Source organism: Manacus vitellinus, unplaced genomic scaffold (genome assembly GCF_001715985.3).
Source record: "Manacus vitellinus isolate BGI_N305 unplaced genomic scaffold, ASM171598v3 scaffold_8_pilon, whole genome shotgun sequence".
NCBI lineage: Eukaryota > Metazoa > Chordata > Aves > Passeriformes > Pipridae > Manacus > Manacus vitellinus.
In genome coordinates, this window is record NW_021940864.1 from 12,930,342 (window position 1) to 12,948,453 (window position 18,112).

Sequence of the window (18,112 nt, forward strand, 5' to 3'; positions counted from 1 at the left end):
TGGAAGTGAGAGAAGCAGAGGCCACCTCTGCTCTCTCAGGCAGTGTTCATCCTTGAGGCTGAATTTAAGAACATGGCTAGGAAGTCTAGATTTTTTTTACCTGCTGATATGCATTCTTGGTTGATCTGTGCATGTCAAGCATACATGGCTGCAATGGAACTCCAGCAGTCACCTCCCTTTGTCTGACCAGGTACCTTCCATGTCTTCCACTGTGTTCTCCCAGTAAAAAAATGGGTCTTTCACAAATGGGCAGCACCATCATTTGCCAGAAGAGGTAAAGCTCACAGACAACATGAACTCTGCGCAGCAAGACACAATGAGCACTGCAGGCTTCAGACCACTCCCAAGATCAGTTCAGATATGATGCAGGTGTAGCCACAGGCTTTCCCTGTGGGAAGGAGAGAAAATTGGATAGCTGCATGTTATGTATCTTTGAGGTTGTTAGAATGATGAGAATAAAGTGAAGTAAGATTAAGAGGCATATTAGGCTGTCTCTGACAGATCTTTCCTACTCGTCAGGAAGTTTCCCACTGAGCTTCTGGGAGGTGCTGAGCCCCCAAGGACTCCATGCAGAGGGTAGAATTTGCAGCCACAAATGACGCTGTTTTTCTGTGCAAGGCTGAGCTATCAGGGAAGGTATCAGTGCAGCCTGTTGCTACTGATACTGTAAGCAGAGGACAGAAACAGTGGATCATTTGTTTATCAGCCCTCTACAGTGTACAGCCCCTTTGTGAATAATAAGCCACCTTTCTGCTGCTCTTGTACAGTGCAGTGCTACATTTTCAAGTCAGCTCAGCTAAACTGAACCTGCAATCACCCGATATCAGCAAGTTAAAATAGTGCTGATAAAAAAAATGTTGGTACAAGAAAATTCTGAGGAGCACAGTGCAAGAATAAGTTAAACGAGGGAGTACATGTTCCTTCTAATAAATGCAGGTTACTTTTGGCTGGTCTTCACATCTCAGATTTAGTATTTGTACTAGGAAAATTGTTGTATTGCCTCATCAAGGGGCTCATGTGAAGCTATGCTTACTCAAGCTTGCAAAGATCAGAGAAAGCAGTGTCTGTAAACCATAAAGAATACTTTGTTGTCATTATTATTTGACCACAGCAATAGGGAAATATGCTTTAAAAATGCTTCAGTTCATTAGTTTGTAACTATATTTTAGTAGCTACAAGTTTAGCTGAGAACCTAAAAGCAAAAAACAAGCAAGCTGCAAGGTAGCAGGTTCAGACTTCATGTGCCTCAATATAGGCCTATTTTTTGCCTTTACTACAGCTGATGAAGACTTTCAACAACACTTTTAATCCAAAGGTAAGAAGTAGATGCAGAGGTAAAGTAAATGCAAATGAATCTGGGACTCATCCCGAAACATCTGTCTCCCAGAATGTTACCCTCTAGCCCACATCCCAAGCTGCTATCCTTCTCCCTGCATAAGCTTTTGGGGTCTCATTAATGCACCGGGCAAGTCTACACAGCAAAGGGCTGTTAGAGATCCTGAGGTAGCTTTGAGGAAACTGGCTTGTCTACACGGTACATTGCAATGCCGTGCACGGATGCTAGCTTAGATCCCAGAGGCAATATAGCCCTGTCTCTATAGCAAAGCACCCACGCTAATTAGCCCTGCCCCCGAGGATGCTGCAGGAACGGAGCTAATTAGGTATGCTGAGAGGCACCTTTGTTAATTAGCCCAGGGAGAACAGAACAACACTAACAGAGCTTCCGATCATGGCATTAGCTCAGGGATCTCTATAGTGTACTTGGCTGTGTAGCATAGCTGAGCCCACAGCTCTTTTGAGCACCATCCTAAGAATCTAAATACCTTCTTTCAACCCAGTCTCACCATCTGACCCTGCTTTTGCATTCGTAGTTGTGTTTCTCTCTTGATAGTAGGAAGATTAAGTAAATAGATTCAAAAGAATGAAGAAAAAAAGCCAGTAAAAACCACACTACAATGATCTAGTGTTATTAAATTCACCTACAGGTAGCAGCATGCCTGTAGGGAAGCACTGGATATTCCTAACCCATCTTGATAAAAGGCATATTTTGGCTAGGGGTGCATGTTTTGCTAGCAGTGTATCTCCAAAGGTACTGTTAACTCAAGCCAACTCAGTCATAAATACAGACTATGGTATATTAAGCTGTAATCATGCAAGATTTTCCATTACAAGTTCAGGGAATGAAATAATTTAGGCACAGGCACACACCTAGGAAAGATGGAGCTCCCAAGAAAGCAGTTTTGTTCCTTTTTCTTCTCCCCTGGTTGCACCGTGCATTAGAACAGGGTTGTTCTGGCTGGACCTCTTGCCTCCTCTCCCCACAAGACCCCCAGCCAAGTGCCACTGTCCATGACTGTGCACAGCAGACACAAGAATCTCCACATGGCTGCCACTGTCTGGCCTGGCTGCCATCACTAAGCACCGTACACAGTTCTGTCTCTAACTTTCACGGGTTGCTATACAACGGCACAGAGGTAAATAGTCTGTATCCAATACAGCCAACACAGATATGAGGATGGTGATGAGACTATTATTGAGGGAACACTTCCAAATACCTTTCCAACCACCATATTGTAGGTACGCATGAAAACGCCAAGTTAATGCCTTCCAAAGAGAAAATGTGTGTGCTTTGTGTCATTCCAGGAGGGGGTTTTATGGATCCTATTTTTGAAAAATGGAGCACAGTGATTTCCAATTATCTTCCAGGCATGTGTGTAAGAGCACCCAGTTCTTTCCCATATGTTTCAGAAAAATGTTTTTGCACATGGGCAACTTCTGAATAGGACCTAAGCCCTTAAGTCCCAGGTTAAGTTCTTTATCAAACTGCAAAAATGCATGGTGAAATTTTAAATCAGCCTCAAAAGCTTATAACATGGAGCTGCTAGAACATTCGAGAATACCAAAACTTTTAAGGAGTGGATATCAGGAGATCAAATACCAGAGAAGACAGAGGTTTCTTCTGGAATTAATGTGGTTCCAGTAGACATAATACTTAGTTTTTTTTCTAAAGCTTGCTACATTTTAGGTATATAAAAGCAAAAAATTTCAGGCTCTTATCTTTCAGGTCCCCAAGAATTTATGACTATGACATAAAGGGGTGGTGGTTATGTAATATATATAAAAATCACAGTTCGGTATTTAATCTTTACTTTGTATCCTTTAGGAAAAAAAATCCTAAAAGTATGGTTTCTATTTATGTAGCTTTATGATACTTGTCAAAATAATATAGTGTCCTATAGCATTTACTAATGCAAACTGGGATATCTCACACAACCTTGACTTTACAACAGGGGTTCTGGATGTATACCAGACACACAAAATGGTCATTAACTTGATATGATATGAGAAAGGTGTTGAAGTGAATAATTTATATAGTAGTAATAGTGGTTCTGTCTATGGACATTTTATCTTGCTCTTGAATGGCAAAAAAAATACTTTAACATGCCTTGTGTCTGGGCAACTTTAGAGTGACCTAGAGACTTCTCAGTTTCAGAGTTCAAAATCAGCCCCTTCATTTATACTCAGTGCTCAGACCAAAGCTGCAATATATCACATTGTCTCACAGAAACCTAAAAAATAGAATAGACTGAAATTCTAGGCAGGAGCATCCTGTAACTCTATAAAAGTCCATGCTGTGTCCCCAAATAATGAAAATATCCCAACTCTGTTTCCAACTGTATAAATAGCTCAGATTTTCAGATTTACTGCCAGAGCTTGGCTAATACCCTTCAGTTTGTTTGTCCAGTTTTATATCTACCAATAACTATTTTCTCCTGTTCCATCTGTTCAAAACAAAACCTGAAGCACAAAGGTTATCAACTTTCAAAACCTCTTGTGCGTAGACAGACCGATAAAGTCTCTGTCAATGAAAAACAGCTCATCATTCATTCTCATTATACTGGCACATAAATCTTCTGAGTGACCAGGGAAATGGGAAGCTTGCTACCCTCATAACATTCCTTGCATGCCTGCTGCAGGCGTTGTGCCTATACATTGCCCGCGATTCCCAGAAACATAGAGTTAAGAATAATTCAAGAGACATAAGAAGGAATAGGAGGGAAAGATAACCTACATGTAAACTTTGCCAAGAAATCTTCAAAACTAATTGCTTGAGGTGGTTAGGAAAATAAAGAAAAAAATCTGTGATGCTTATCAGTGTACTTCTCAAAGGCTGACTGGCCTTAGTATAGTTTTGCACGTCATCAAAAAAAAAAAGGTTAACAGTAGAGCTCATAGTTTTATTCAGTTTGAGAGCCCTTGAAGATTTCCTAGTGGAGGTACTATATGGACAATAGTTTCATGTTTCTTGAGTTACCCTGCACCGACCTCTTCCAACCATCCACAGAAACAAGAGGTCCAGCAGACAACAAGCTGACATTCACAGAGCTACAATGTCATCTGTGAGACAGAAAGGTTAATCAAGTGACAAGAAGTGCATCCAGGATGTAAATATGGCATTTCAAAAAAACAGCATGGTCCAGATCTGCCTGACATATCCATACAGGCATAGCCAATTCCTTTTGTATAAAGGAAGAGCTGTCATTCCATATGAAAAAGCATAAGCATCTATCTGCCCTCCAAACTCCTAGAATTATAAATAGTTTGAGTGACAAATACTTCTGTCACAGTGTTCAGGATACCTTCAAAAGATATCCCAAGCACTGTATATGATTAACCAAAGCTTGTCAGAGTTAACCCTTATAAATATATCCTGGATAATCTTGTTGGTTTGAACAAGAATTTGTGTGTCTGTGTCTAAAGGAAGAAGAAAAGAAACAGGAAGGTTAGTCACATCAGTCACTTGCACACTTTTCAAGCTGACTGGTAGAGCATAATATCTGTGCTTTGACAGTAATAAGAGGACTGAATTCCTAAATGTTGTGTATTATGTTGCTCAACAGGTTTTATCACAGAAAAACTGAGTAGTCTTGATGAATGAAGTTTCACATAGGACAATGTTGAAAAAAATTAGATAATATTTGCATAGATTGCATTAAAGTGATTGTTTCCCACCCCTCCCAAGCATCTCAGTACCTTAGAAATAAATTATAGTCAGAGGGTTATTAACATAAAATTAAAAAAAAAAAAAACTGAAGCAAATTTCAAACCACAAGACAAAGAAAACAGTACTGTAGTCTATTTTCAGACCTCCTCAAAGTTATTCATATCCTAGTTGTCAAACAATCGTACATCTCCCAGACATCTTTTTTTCCCCGGAATCCTGCTATGGTGTCTTCCACATTAAATTATTTCCTCTTCAATATGTTAAGAAAGAAGAAAAAAACAAATCACCCTTAAGTCACATGTGTTTCTCTTTAAGGAAAAGGGTCTCCACAGTTCAATGAGGCAAACAGTTCTGTGTAAATGAAGTCATGCTGAGATTTTTAAAGTATCTAGGATTAGGAAAGCAGTAGTATTGGCAGCAATGTCATTGTCACACAAGCTAGAAATACTCCTTCTAACTCTTTTTTTAATTTCAGCCTTCCTGGAACAGTGTTTCAACCTGTACAAATCAGATTCTTTGCTAAATTTATAACTGTGTTGAGAAACACATCACTACAGAGAAGCACAAGGAAATCTCTGTGAAATACTAAGGTTCAAATGCCCTTTCAAAAATATCTGTTGTCATTTAGATACAACTGGAAGAAAAAGGAAGATGAAATGTTTGCAATAGTAGCTTGCCTCAGTTGGTAGAGCCTGAATACGGGATTTTGCCTGGTTTATTTTAAGTCTGAGCAGCTAGCAGCTGGAGTATGTCCCACATGCTAACACTTGGAATTCCCCGGAGAGAAGGTTTGTTTCAAATGTAACACTGGCCCTCCAAAGCTGGACGTCTTCGTGCTTTATTAAGTTTGCATACTCCATCATTGCCTCAAGTCTCAATGATAATGCACCTATTCTGAGCGATCAAACTTCCTTGCCAGCTTCATATGAACTGGGTTTGATTTAAATGCAATCTATTAACAATATCTATTTTCACACACATACACACCCCAGGCAGATACTGAACAGACACAGCCTTGCAGACTTACACAGCAGCTGTGACAACAACTGATGTCACCTCCTTTGCAGAAATTTCCACAAGCGTCTTCCAAAGGCCAAGTTAAATGAGATAGAGCTTATCAGTTTCTTTAAAGTGCTCTGGATGAGACCAGTCCATGTGACCCCCTTCCCAGCCGCGGGGGTGTGGTATGTCACAGCTCCCCTATCAGCTGGCACATGGCGGTGGGAGATATGAGACAGCAGAAAAGTAGTAGTAACAACATCACCCAGACTGCTGAAGACAGAACGAATACGCTGAGTAACTTCAGTGTGTGCTCACTCACTTTCTGAAAACAGGTGGAGGGTTTTCAGCCCTGACTTCTGCTTGCACATCCCGCTCGGAACAGATGGGTGATAATGTTGCCAGCTATGAGTTGGAAAGGCTATGGTTCATTAGTGTCATATTAACACCTTTAAGCGGTGTGTTGCAATATTTATTTTTTTTTCTTCACTAATTTCTCCCTTCTTTTAGGTATTCTGTGAATAAAAAAGAAATTACCAGCAAGGGTGTTTTTCCAAAAGCAATTGCTTAAGATAAATTCCTTGTCTCTGTTCTTGCATCAGAAATATTAGAGAATTACAGAAGATAGCCTCCTCAGTTGTACTGCTGAAATTACTGAATGTTTCAGATTTCCTTCACTGCCTTCAATCGTAATTAAATGATCAGTTGCAAAGAGTTAATTTTTAAAGCTTTCACGATTATCAACTTTATTCAAAATACTAACTAGCCAATAACATATTAACACAAGCATATATTTAATATTTGCAAAACATCTCATTTAATACTTTATACTTGCTAGGACAAAAAGGCTCCTTACTTGAACTAATTTAAAAACATAGCCGTAGTATCGAACATTGTTTTCAAACAGCTTGCAGTTTTCACCCCAGTACTCTCCCAGTTTCTCTACACAGGCCTGTTACCACAAAAGACAGACTTAAACTCTTACCCCAAGCTAGTTATGGTATTTTGGTTAACAAATGTTGGTAATGCAACTTTTTTCTTTGTGAATGTGCCCTTTCAATTTCTGAATTCAAATTTTTCCACCAGCATAGTTACAGTCACCCTAGATCACTTGGGTATGTCCTTTGTAAATTGTGCTATTGGTGCAAGACTAACAGTTTCTGTCATACAGCAACACAACATAGAAATTCTTAGTCTAGCAGAGCAGTGAAATATGGGTATACAGCATATATAAGTACACAAAAATTTGTGGCAAGGGCAGCAAGAGAAGTTGAAATCCAGTCTTATGCTCCATTCCTGAGGTCCTTCTCCTAGCCCTGCTACGGAGTGTGGATTGACATTTGGGGGTTTTAAATCAGATTTCTTACAGTTCTGCCAGATTGCTCCAATCTTACTGCAATCTCACACCTATTAAGAATCTCCCTGACTCATCTAGCCAGCTCACATTGGATGAAACAAGCTAGATCGCCTTTACCCATTTCCTCTTTCAAAGTTAAGTGTCTGCAGATAGAAAAATAAGCTTTCTAAGGCACGGACAGGCTCTCCTATTTCAACTGCAGTGTGCTCAGCTCAAAACTGTGGCTGGAACCTAGATGTTAATGCCACCTTAAATAATATTTTTTCAGGTGTTGGCTAGAGTTTTAAGACACAGTTCCAGCAATGAGCATATCAGAGCAGCCAAGACACAGCTGCTCAAAACAGCAACATGGAGTGGTTATATATGCAATGAAAAAAGATCTCCTTCAAGGAAGCTATTGAGGACAGCTGCAGATCAGTCCTCCTCAGGGTTCATTAGCTTTTTTCATCTTCTGTAAGCCAACCCTGGGCACGACTTTAGAAGATGATTAAACCAAAGATTTGTGTGTCATTACAACCTCTCCAACTCCAGCTGCAACCTTTTATCCATGAAAGTCCCAGGATTCAAGATCCAGGATACAAGCCTTCCTATCTCTGGTATTTCCTTGTCATGCTGGTTACAATCACTGTTCCCACCATCACCTGTATCTGAACAGTCTTTGGTCAAAGATCCTTAATCCTTGCTGGAACTGTATAAACAGACACATGGATTGCCAGACACCTAACATGACTGGTGAACCCTGGACTGTGGCAGATAAAAGGCATTTCAGTATTCTCCCCAGCAGGTCTTCCACAAAGGTATAATAAATTTTGTGCCCAAGTTCACTTCACCTTTATGCTGTAGGGATGCTCTAAATGGTTCTGTTATGTATAGAACAGATACATATTTATATGTAGTCCTGACCATAGGTATGGTGAGATGCCAGCTATGAATTGACAGAATTTATAAAGCTCTGCCAAAGGTACTCATAAGTGTGAGTTGCACACATGAGCTTTAAGTGCTAAAAAAGGCCCTACTTTCTTCACACCTGAAATATGGACCCACAGCCCCTACACTTACAGCATTCACAAGCCAGTGCACGATAGCCCATGCACAGTGATTTTAAATTTTAAATGCAGACACATGACCTCAGATTCCACTCATAAAGGGCTATCTGTATTGCAATGTTTGAGACTTACAAGTGCAAGCAAAGCAGAGGCACTAAGGACTTATGTGAAAAAATAATTATTCCATGTAGAAAGGAAGTCAGCTTGCTTTTGAGCAGAGGTGTTAATAGACTAACCTTTTTCCCTAACACCAGCCTGCTTACCTGAAAATATGAAAACATGCAGTGTTGTATTTATTTGTGGTGGGTATCGTATCCCACTCATGTTAGATGTCTTGCTGCATTTCAGACTAAGATAGTCATTAATGGGAATACCAACTATAAGAGTCATTTACTGGAAAGTAAACCCTGGACAACTGTGCTGCAATTTTAGTAATTTGGGGGAAGAGGCATGCCGATCATAGTATACAAATATGGCTAAACTTAAGAGAGTAGCTTCAGAATAGATACCTTCCCCCCTTCCACCAGTTCAGGATAGTTAATAAGAACTGGATCTTGAATGACAGTACCAAAACAGGGACTTGGCAAAGAGGAGACTCGGTTCAACTAAGATATCCACCAGAGTACAGAAAAAATCATCAGCAACTGGAACAGGGGAAAAGGTGGAAAGATTACAAAGATCTATAGTAGAAAAGGTACCTAGGTCCCTCTCAAAGGCAGCATAATTTTGTTTCCTAAACAAGGTTTCTTCTCCTCCCCATCTCAAATATATTTCAATTGCAATCAATGGTAATTTCACAGCAGTAGTAAAAGTGGGTGGACACGGCATTAGCAAATTAAGCACAGGGCCATTGGTTGCTCTGGCTGTGCCGGACTAATGTCCCCCTAGCCCCTCTTGTCCTTCCATTAGCAGAAAATTAGTTTCCTCTGCTTGCATAAGCATGCATGCAAGTAGGTTCTTAACCCTATCAAAATGAGTCAGGCCCGAAAACAAGGAAGACAGAAACCTATAGAATGTGTTAAAACTAAGCTAGATCCTACTGAGAGGACCAAGCAGTTATGCAGCTATACCTGTAGGTTGGGTGGGGTCTCAGTGACACTGTCAGTGTGGGACAATCTCCTCACCTGCTTTCCTTCAAGCTGGAACTGAAATAGGCATGAGCCAGAAAGCACCTCACCACCAGCAATACAAATGTGTCTAGGAAAGAAGCGCTGTTGATGCAAAGCAGACAACAGTGTCCAAGGGCACTTGCTATCCCAGAAAATCCCTTGTACTTGAGGGCGATGCAGGACTAGCATGGATGGGCAAGACCATAAAGTCTGCATCTCTTTCCTTGCAGTTTAAGTATGTACCTACTCCTTCTTGGTTCTGAAGTTCTTTTGGATATGCTTTGAGTAAAGATAGGAAAGGATAAACTTTGCTGTGCCAAGTTGGATACATTCTCCCTTACTTTTTTTTTTCCAGCCTAAAGGAGTTTAGAAGAGGAAATTGGAAAGTAGACATAAAGCTGCTAGGACACTCAGTGGAAGATGTGGCTTGCCAGTTGCTAATCTGTGAGGCAGGGACTCCCCAGACATCCACACCTCAGTGGATGCCCTCCCCTAACTGCTTCCCTCAGGACTCTATTATCACTACAGCGTCTCTGCAATAACCTGGTGATATAAGATCTAAATTAGAAAAGGATAAAAATGGGGCTTACAGCATTTTGCGCTACCTATGTAACTCTTACTTCTCCTTCTGTTAACTGATCCATCTGCTTCCCAGAACTGAAACTGTCTGCACTCAAGGGAGGACTTTGCTCTAGCTCTGTTTGTGGAAATGGGTGTGCATATTTGGTTGGGTTTGGGCTTTTAGGGTTGGGTTTATATCCTCTAAAATAAGGAAGTTGCAAGGCTGCTTACTTTATGGAGGTACACAACATAATATTTTTCTCGCAAAGAGTCCAAGGCAGATCATGCAAGGCCATTTGATAAGATGTTGGAGTGCTAATAGATGGTATGCATGGGCACCTTTTATATGTATCACACACACCTACTTGCCTGGAAGCAAATCAATAACTCCCTACACCAAAGCTTGCATTTGTCTGCTCTTACTAGAGGTAGAATGGTGCCTGAGGGAGGGCCACAAGTATTCCATTACTTAGGATCAGTGCCTGGTCAAAATGGAAAGGCTGCTAAAAATAAGCAACATTTGCTCATTGGTATAAATAACGAAAGCGAGAGAGAAAGAAAAACAGAAAGAGAACAAGATGAAAATGAAAACTGGCCCCAGACCAGGCCTTGCAGAATGACTAGTCACCTCCTCATTGCCAATTCTCTCACCATCTCCAGTATGGGTAAGATACTTTCCAGTGCCAAGTGCCCTCAGCTTCTTTCCTGAGAGGACCATCCCTTGCAGATCCACAGCAGACCCAAGGATAGGAGGTAGCTCCCACAGCACTTCACAAACCAGTACAAAATACCACTGTGATCCCTGCAGTAGCTTGCAAAGCAAGTATTTGTTTTATCTCTATTTTGTTTATAAAGGGTATTATGGAAGGGAGTGGGGTTGCATTAAAAACTTTATCCTGACTTTATTAAAATAGAAATAACTTTTATATTCCCATTTTTCTAACAGACTCCTAGTAAATAGTTCCCAGAGCACACTTGGCTGCCTATTCTCAAGTACTAAAGCTGAGAAAGCTAAGCCTATCTATATTTGGAGGAAAATAAGAGGACTAGGCTAATTAAAATTCACTCTTGCCCTGTATTCCTAAAAGCACTGCGCACCCCCCTAGCACCAGACATTTCAAGGGGGGCTGCCTTTTTACTGGAAAGTTTAAAGCAGAGTATGATTCTCGTTACTTTTCATTTTAGTCTCTTTAATAGAAAGGAATAATAATTGGGAACCAGCTCCCAAGTAGCACACTCAATTTTCCCTCCGCTTCTATTTAATGTATTCTATTGTAATAAAGCACACACACACAAATCTATTAGCCCTACAATTAAACAAATAATGGTACTAACAACTCCCACCCATCGCCGTAAGCAGGTTTAGCTGGGAGAGCTGAAGCAGCTGTTTCTGTCCTGTGTCTCTGCCAGAGGTCACCATCCTGCAGTAGGATCAGCTGATCCTCCTGGATAAACTCCTGAGCAAGTGCAGTGTACAGGCTGCAGCATGACTATAAACCACCTCCAATTTCAGTTTACTCTGGCAGTAACCTCCTAGAAAAATTAAAGGGAGGAGACCTAAGGCTGGTAACTGTTTCATCTCTCAGTATCAGATAAATCCACTTTGATTACATTTCAAAGCCCTAAAAAACGGAACAGTCAAGAGGTTTATAATAATGCTCTGGCTTGCCATGAATTAACATGAATTCTCATGCTGAAAAAGGTCACTAGCATAACCATTGAAACATACCTAAAATAAGAGCTAAGAGAGGTCCTCTAAAGTTTATCCAGGTATGTGTAGACTTTAAATATTTTCAAAACTAGCTAACTCTATGAAATTAAGCTGCTTTTAAATTTAGGACTAGGACAAATTTGGGTATCTCCGTATGGCCCCAACAATGTTGCAATATCCTAACTACCACAGATACCACGTGAAATCTCAAACAGTAGACAGAGAAGAGAAGGACAAGGTTCCTACTCAAGTGAAGGTGTTGTTTTTTTAAACACCAACAGATGATTGTCAGACCAACAGATGATTGGTTTAGAAGTCTCAACATCTTTTTGGCATTCAAAATGGAGACATGCATATAGATGATTGGCTTAGAAGCTATCAGCATCTTTTTGGCATTCAAAATGGAGACATGCATACTTAGAGAGGACTTGCTTACTGGTAACTATAGAGAAAACAACTGCTGGTTACAGTTCAGTTTCTGGTGCACAGACTTCACACCGTCAAATATACACGAAACAAAGAAAGATGTTGGTTTTGAGTAATGGTGTGAATGAGGAGACTGCTAAACCGTAGGCATACCTTGAAAGCAGGAAAATAATACAAAAGGCAGGCCATGGTCTCCATAGGGATTGAGTGCAACAGGAGATTGAAAAAATGAGGTCAAGATTTATTGTGTTTAGACTAGAGCGTGAAGCAAAGCATTTGAGGCTGGGAGGTGTGGGAAGACTGAAACAATGAAGAACTTTCAAAAGGAGAATGATTTGTGATATCTGGAAGGGGTTTCTTTTACAATTCTTGAACCACACTTACGTAGCTGCAATACCACAAAGTCCTGGTATAGGTGCATTGTGCTGAGATGAGAGGATCTTCTGTTGTGGCTTTCACCACACTTGTCCCAGCCTCTTACATATGGTTTGCGCTGACACAGCTCCAGCTACTCCAAGACTTCCAACCCTGACACAACCATCCTCTGCACCCTTTTCATGCCACTCTTCCAAACAATACAGGCCAGCTCTATTCCTCTTGGTCACGTTTGTACTCATAGGCACTTCCCTGAAGCTAAGGTAAATTCAGAGCAGGTACAGAGGCAAGCAGGTTCTGGTGTCTAACATGTAAACCCTGCCTGAAGTCATCCTCTAAAACTTCCATGCTGCATTTTCAAGGCAACATTATTCGAATGATCCAGGAACACCGTGAGTAGAAGAGGAGGGAGTGTGACACGGCTGGCTTGGGCACATGTGGCAAGGGCAGGCGTGGAGCCAGCCAGCTCTTAAGGGCAGGGGAGGCAGCCCTGCTCGCGCCTGAAGCAACTTTCCAGGCTATTCCTGTCACAGACCACTCCGCAGAGGCCCTGCCAGCCCGTGGAGGAGGGCACAGGCACATGATAAGGATAAGCAGGAGCTGAAACGAGATGGCACCGAATTAATTTCCCTCTGCATGACCTATGCACTAGATTTTTGGCATCTCAAAAGGCACAAAGAGAAACCCACTGGAGTAAGCAGGGCCCTGCGTCAGCAAAACAACATTTCTCACATGAAATGCTCTGGCTGGCGGAGCTGTGAAGGTGAGGATTACTCACTGTTTCCAACACTGTACCACATGTTTAAGAGATGATACAAAGGGATAGGGAGAGTATTAATCTCATTTTCCTTTCTTCTTTGTTTAAAATAACTTTGTTTAAAATAACACCATGAAGATATGAAAGATGCCATTTCTGCTCTCAAAAAATCAATACAGAAGGAGGCAGTTCACTAGTTTATTACCAGGCAATGCTTCTACTATGAAACACTCTGTGAATGACCAAAAAAAGAAATATGATGACATCAATCACAAGCATCAAGAAAGTAAAAACTGAACAAGAGAAGGATTTATCTTCAGCTAGCCTAAAGTAAATAGTTCAATCAAGCAAACAAAAAAAATCTTGACAATTGACTTCAGTTAAGAATTAAGGAAAATATGTCTAAAAATGAAGGTCACCAAATCTGATCTTCTGTATTGTTCAGCCAATGAAATTTCCTCCAAATGCACTTTTGTCTATGGTTTTGACTTGATGCAACTTTTTATTAAATATTTCAGCAAACAAAAGGAAATAGCAAAACCAGAAGGGAGGCAAGACAGTCTTTTTCAGGGAAACTGGAAACTAATTCAGCAAAGTGGGTCAAAGGAAATGCTGAAAAATACAAATCCATTCTACAGGTTAACTGAAGTCAGAAAGCACTAGTCTACACAGAGTTATTGTAGCACTTAATATATAGTTCAAATTTGCTTTAGAAATTAATAAAGAGAAAGTAGAACAGTAGCCCAATAAGGGCAAATAGGCCAGCATTTGGGACTCAGGAAAAGGCTATGCTAATAATACAGTGGCAAACACACGTATTTGCCACAAATCATTCAAGTCCCTTTCCATGCATTTTGAGAAATGTAGGAACATGTTAACTGTTTATCCACTAAAGGTTCATGTTAAAGAATTGTAGCTGACAGAGCGTAAGAGCAGGAGGGGGTTGGAGGTCAGGAGAAGTTCCAGCGATAAACCATCTCCCTCCTTTAGATAAGGCTGGTGGTGGCTTAGTTGCATTACAAGGGAGCAAAGCAATGGAAGAAGCCCCTCTTCACAGCAGGATTAAGAGAGATTGTAAACAAGAGGGAATTGTGCATCTGCATAGTCTTCAGAGAGAAAAAAGCAGCTAAACCAGAAGAAAAGATGGGTAAGAGAGCGGTACCAGAAGGGAGTAGGGGAAGAGGGTCAAGGATGTGGAGCAGGGGTTACCTAGTCCAGGAACGTGCCTCTGGGAAAGGTTCTCACTGGCTTCGAGCATTGCCATCTATATACAGGCAGGGTGGCTGCTTTGAGGCAGGCTTTTCTGGGGTGCCCTGCGAGCAGCAGTAGGTGCACTGGAGAGGTGGGGAGCCTCATCACAGGCCCTTTCGTCCAACTCCGAGATGCTCCACAGCCACGTCTTACACCAACTTTCTCCCTCACGGCAGATTTCAAGGAGAAAATGTTCACAGCAAATAAAACCTTTGAAGGGAAACCACAAATATTGAGGAAGGTTGTCAGCAGCCATCAGACCTGTGTCCTATTTTATACCTGCAAATGCAAAGTAAATGAGAGGTGATTTGGCAATGGTGTGAAGAGGCTGTTCCTTTGAATCTCCAACCTTTCCCTCAGTTTCAGGCAATGCTATGCCTCCTATTTTACTTTCAAACGGCTAACTGGCAGAGAAATCCATGATGTAAGCTGGTAACTACACAAAATTAGCTCTAGCCAACTGTGAATTCATTTATTCTTTCTATTTGCAGTCTCTGCTTTACTGGAACATAAAACTTGGTACAAGTCAGCATATTTCCCCACATTTAAAATTAAAACAACAAGGGCAAAGGCATGAAAATAATATCACTAATGCAAAAGAGGAACAAAAATCCAGCCTAGGGGCAATCATGGCAGCAGAGAAATTCAGTATACCTGAACTATCTTACTGTCATCTTTCATTTTCTAGTTCTAGTCCAGCATTTCTATAGAAAAAAAAGAATATTAATTTTTAACTTCTTTCTATGAAGCATTAAAAAAAGCCCAACAGCAACAAAAATAAAAACACACCACCCATCCATGAAACTAACCATTCTTCATGATGATTCATGGAATAAGACTTTTTCTTCAAGCTTTAAGTATCTCTATATGATTAATAGCAAAATAAACATCACTTGCCAAATAAATCTGCACTAATCTAATCTAACAGCATCTAACCACTCTCCATGTTTCCCTATTGTTATACCCCTGTGGAATGACTTTGCTAGCCCTCCCCCAAAACCATTGCTTCCTGTACTTCCTGCATCTCAAAGGCATGCAAATGAATTCTTCACAGCTTGTATCCCTTCTTTGACACATACAACTTACTTAAACATACAGAAACAAACAGACTGTATTTATTTACATTGTGACAGTTCCCAAAGGCTCCATCCAGCACAGCCGTGAGAGGAAAGAACAGCAAGTCCAGAGTTCAAGCAGCAGCAATCAATGTGCCTGCCGAGCTCAACACAAACTTTCAGATGTGAGTACATGCAAAACAGAGAATTGTTCACTGGACTCCAGAAGCACTGCAAGTTATAATCGTTTCCCCCACTAAATTGTTTGGTAATTGAAGTATGGGAATGTATTTCCTCTTAAGTAGGGTTTCTAGCCTTTACATTGTCATAAAACCTGATTTCTGACAGCTCTGTTAACATATATGAGCTATTGAAATAACTAGGGACAACCCTTATTCCCAGTCAGTCAAATCTACATGGGTAGGTTTAGTTATTAGAACAAAGCCAAAAAAACACATAGCCAAATGGAAGTATGGTTCCTTGACTTAGATAAGATTAAAATAAAAAAAAAAGTCAAGGGCAGCATTTTCAAACATAAAGGTAAATGATAAGCCCCTAAATCTGTAGTGGGACACACTAATTAAAACCCCAAGCCTCTTTAGGAATCTATTTCAGTTAAAGAGGACCATTTTAGTTTAATAAGCTCTGTTTTGGTTAAATCCCAGGTAACATTCCTATAAAGCAGTCTGCAAACTTAACAGTATATTACAGCACATAATTCCACAAGGGCTGTCCAACAGAGGAAACTACTGAGTTGTCACTGATGGCCGAGATATCCTTGTGTCCCCTTTACATGCAGTTACTCTGAACACTTAGTACAGAAGAAACTCCATTATTTGCCACTCTTGACAGCTCTCTCTCTGGCAAAACTTATGGCAATAATGAGGCTACCACTTACCTTGCTGCATAAAGCGCGTCCCTACATCTGCCTGAACAACCACAGAGTCACTTTTTCTTCCTGTGATACAGCTTCTGAAAATGCATCACTTCAGGACAGAATAAAAAACAAACAGCAAGGCCGTCCTTTGCATAAACAAACTGCCCTTCGTCATCTCCACATCATCACACTTGTCTCTAAAAGGTGATGGTTAAAACAGCAAGAGCTGTCAAGGGTTAGTTTTTCCATGGGGTTTGCCTAGTGGGAATCTTTAAGAAAATAAATCCAGGCTTCAGGTGAGGATGCAGAACACTGTCAGTGATGTTAGGCAGGGATCACTGAAGTACCCTTTCCACACTTAGAAGAATTTAAGCTTGCATTTGTATTGAAGGAGGGAGAAGACAGGAAGCTTACAAATGAAAAAAAGAGTTTATTCCTGAATTTTGGGGCCAGGAGATGTCTACCAGGTCAATAAAAAACACTTCTCCCCTTCCATAATCAATCAAAACAGACATTTCAGAAAAAGTGAGCACCTCCAGATGTTCTTCTGAACCACTTGCAATTTTCCAAACATTTTTAGGCTAAGCTTTAATCAAATGGCCAGAAGAAATAATCATCCCACTCTTGCAAACAATTCACCATGTGGCCTTAAATAAATCACTTGCATATGATCAGCACTAGAGAAGAAGAAAGTTTTCTGCTCCTTTTCATGTATAGAGGCATTATTGGCTGTTAGCCTTGCAGGGGGAAGTGTGTGGGGGGGAGGTGAGTTGATGCTGCTTTATTTATAGGGAATCTTCACTTTCTTAGTTTTGAAAAGAGATTTTTAAATGCACCACAAAAGACCACTGCAAGCAACGGAGAAAGAGGAATTTTCAGCTGAACGTGGTGACAGGTGTATAGGTATATTGCAAAGTAACACAAATATCTGAGAAAATATTTGATGAAAAGCTTTCATTAAAGAAAATTAGCTATTGTCATAGCTCAGAAAGAACAGAAACAGTCGTCTAAGAGCTTGACAGAACTCCCTTGCCTTTGAAGGTCACCTTTATTCTTATGAGATTCTCTCTCTGTAGAAGGCATTAACAAACAAAAACACCTCACATGCATCTGCTGATCTTCTAAGTTTCCCATGAGGTTCCTTGGTTTCTCCTCTCATTTATCTCGTTTATACTTCTCTGCATGTCCGGAAACCAGTTAATTTATATCAGCAGAATGGGGACGTGTCTATAACCTGACCTAACTAACCAAAGACGACTCTGCCTGTACATTTGCTTTTAGGTACTACTGCTTCGATCAGGCAGCACCAAGGATGAATTTAAAAACAAACAAAAAAAAATGATATCCTGGGTAAAGTGCAAAGTACATCTGAGTCACAAAATGAAACTGGATTTTCTGGGGCCCCGTTCCCCGCACCTCCAGCCTGTGGTCCTCAGGTGCTGTGCTCAGTCTCGACAGATAAGCATAAACTGCAGTACAAAACACAGTTGCAGCTAATTTGGATTTAGCCATTTCACACTTGCAAGTCAGGGATTCAAAGCCAAATACCAGGGCCCCCTCCTACTTTCCAACACAGAAACAAT

General features: G+C 40.6%; 1 long non-coding RNA gene across 2 annotated transcripts in view; it reads right to left on the reverse strand.

Moving 5' to 3' along the window:
- Positions 1 to 6,243, reverse strand: part of LOC108641815 — a 91,187-nt gene extending 84,944 nt beyond the window's left edge. Inside the window, exon 1 of one of the 2 annotated variants that reach the window (XR_001922295.2) lies at positions 6,033 to 6,243. This is a non-coding gene — a long non-coding RNA (uncharacterized LOC108641815). The remainder of the gene's footprint in view (positions 1 to 6,032) is intronic. The other variant, XR_001922296.2, reaches the window with a different exon arrangement.
- Between the last annotated feature and the right edge of the window lie 11,869 nt (positions 6,244 to 18,112).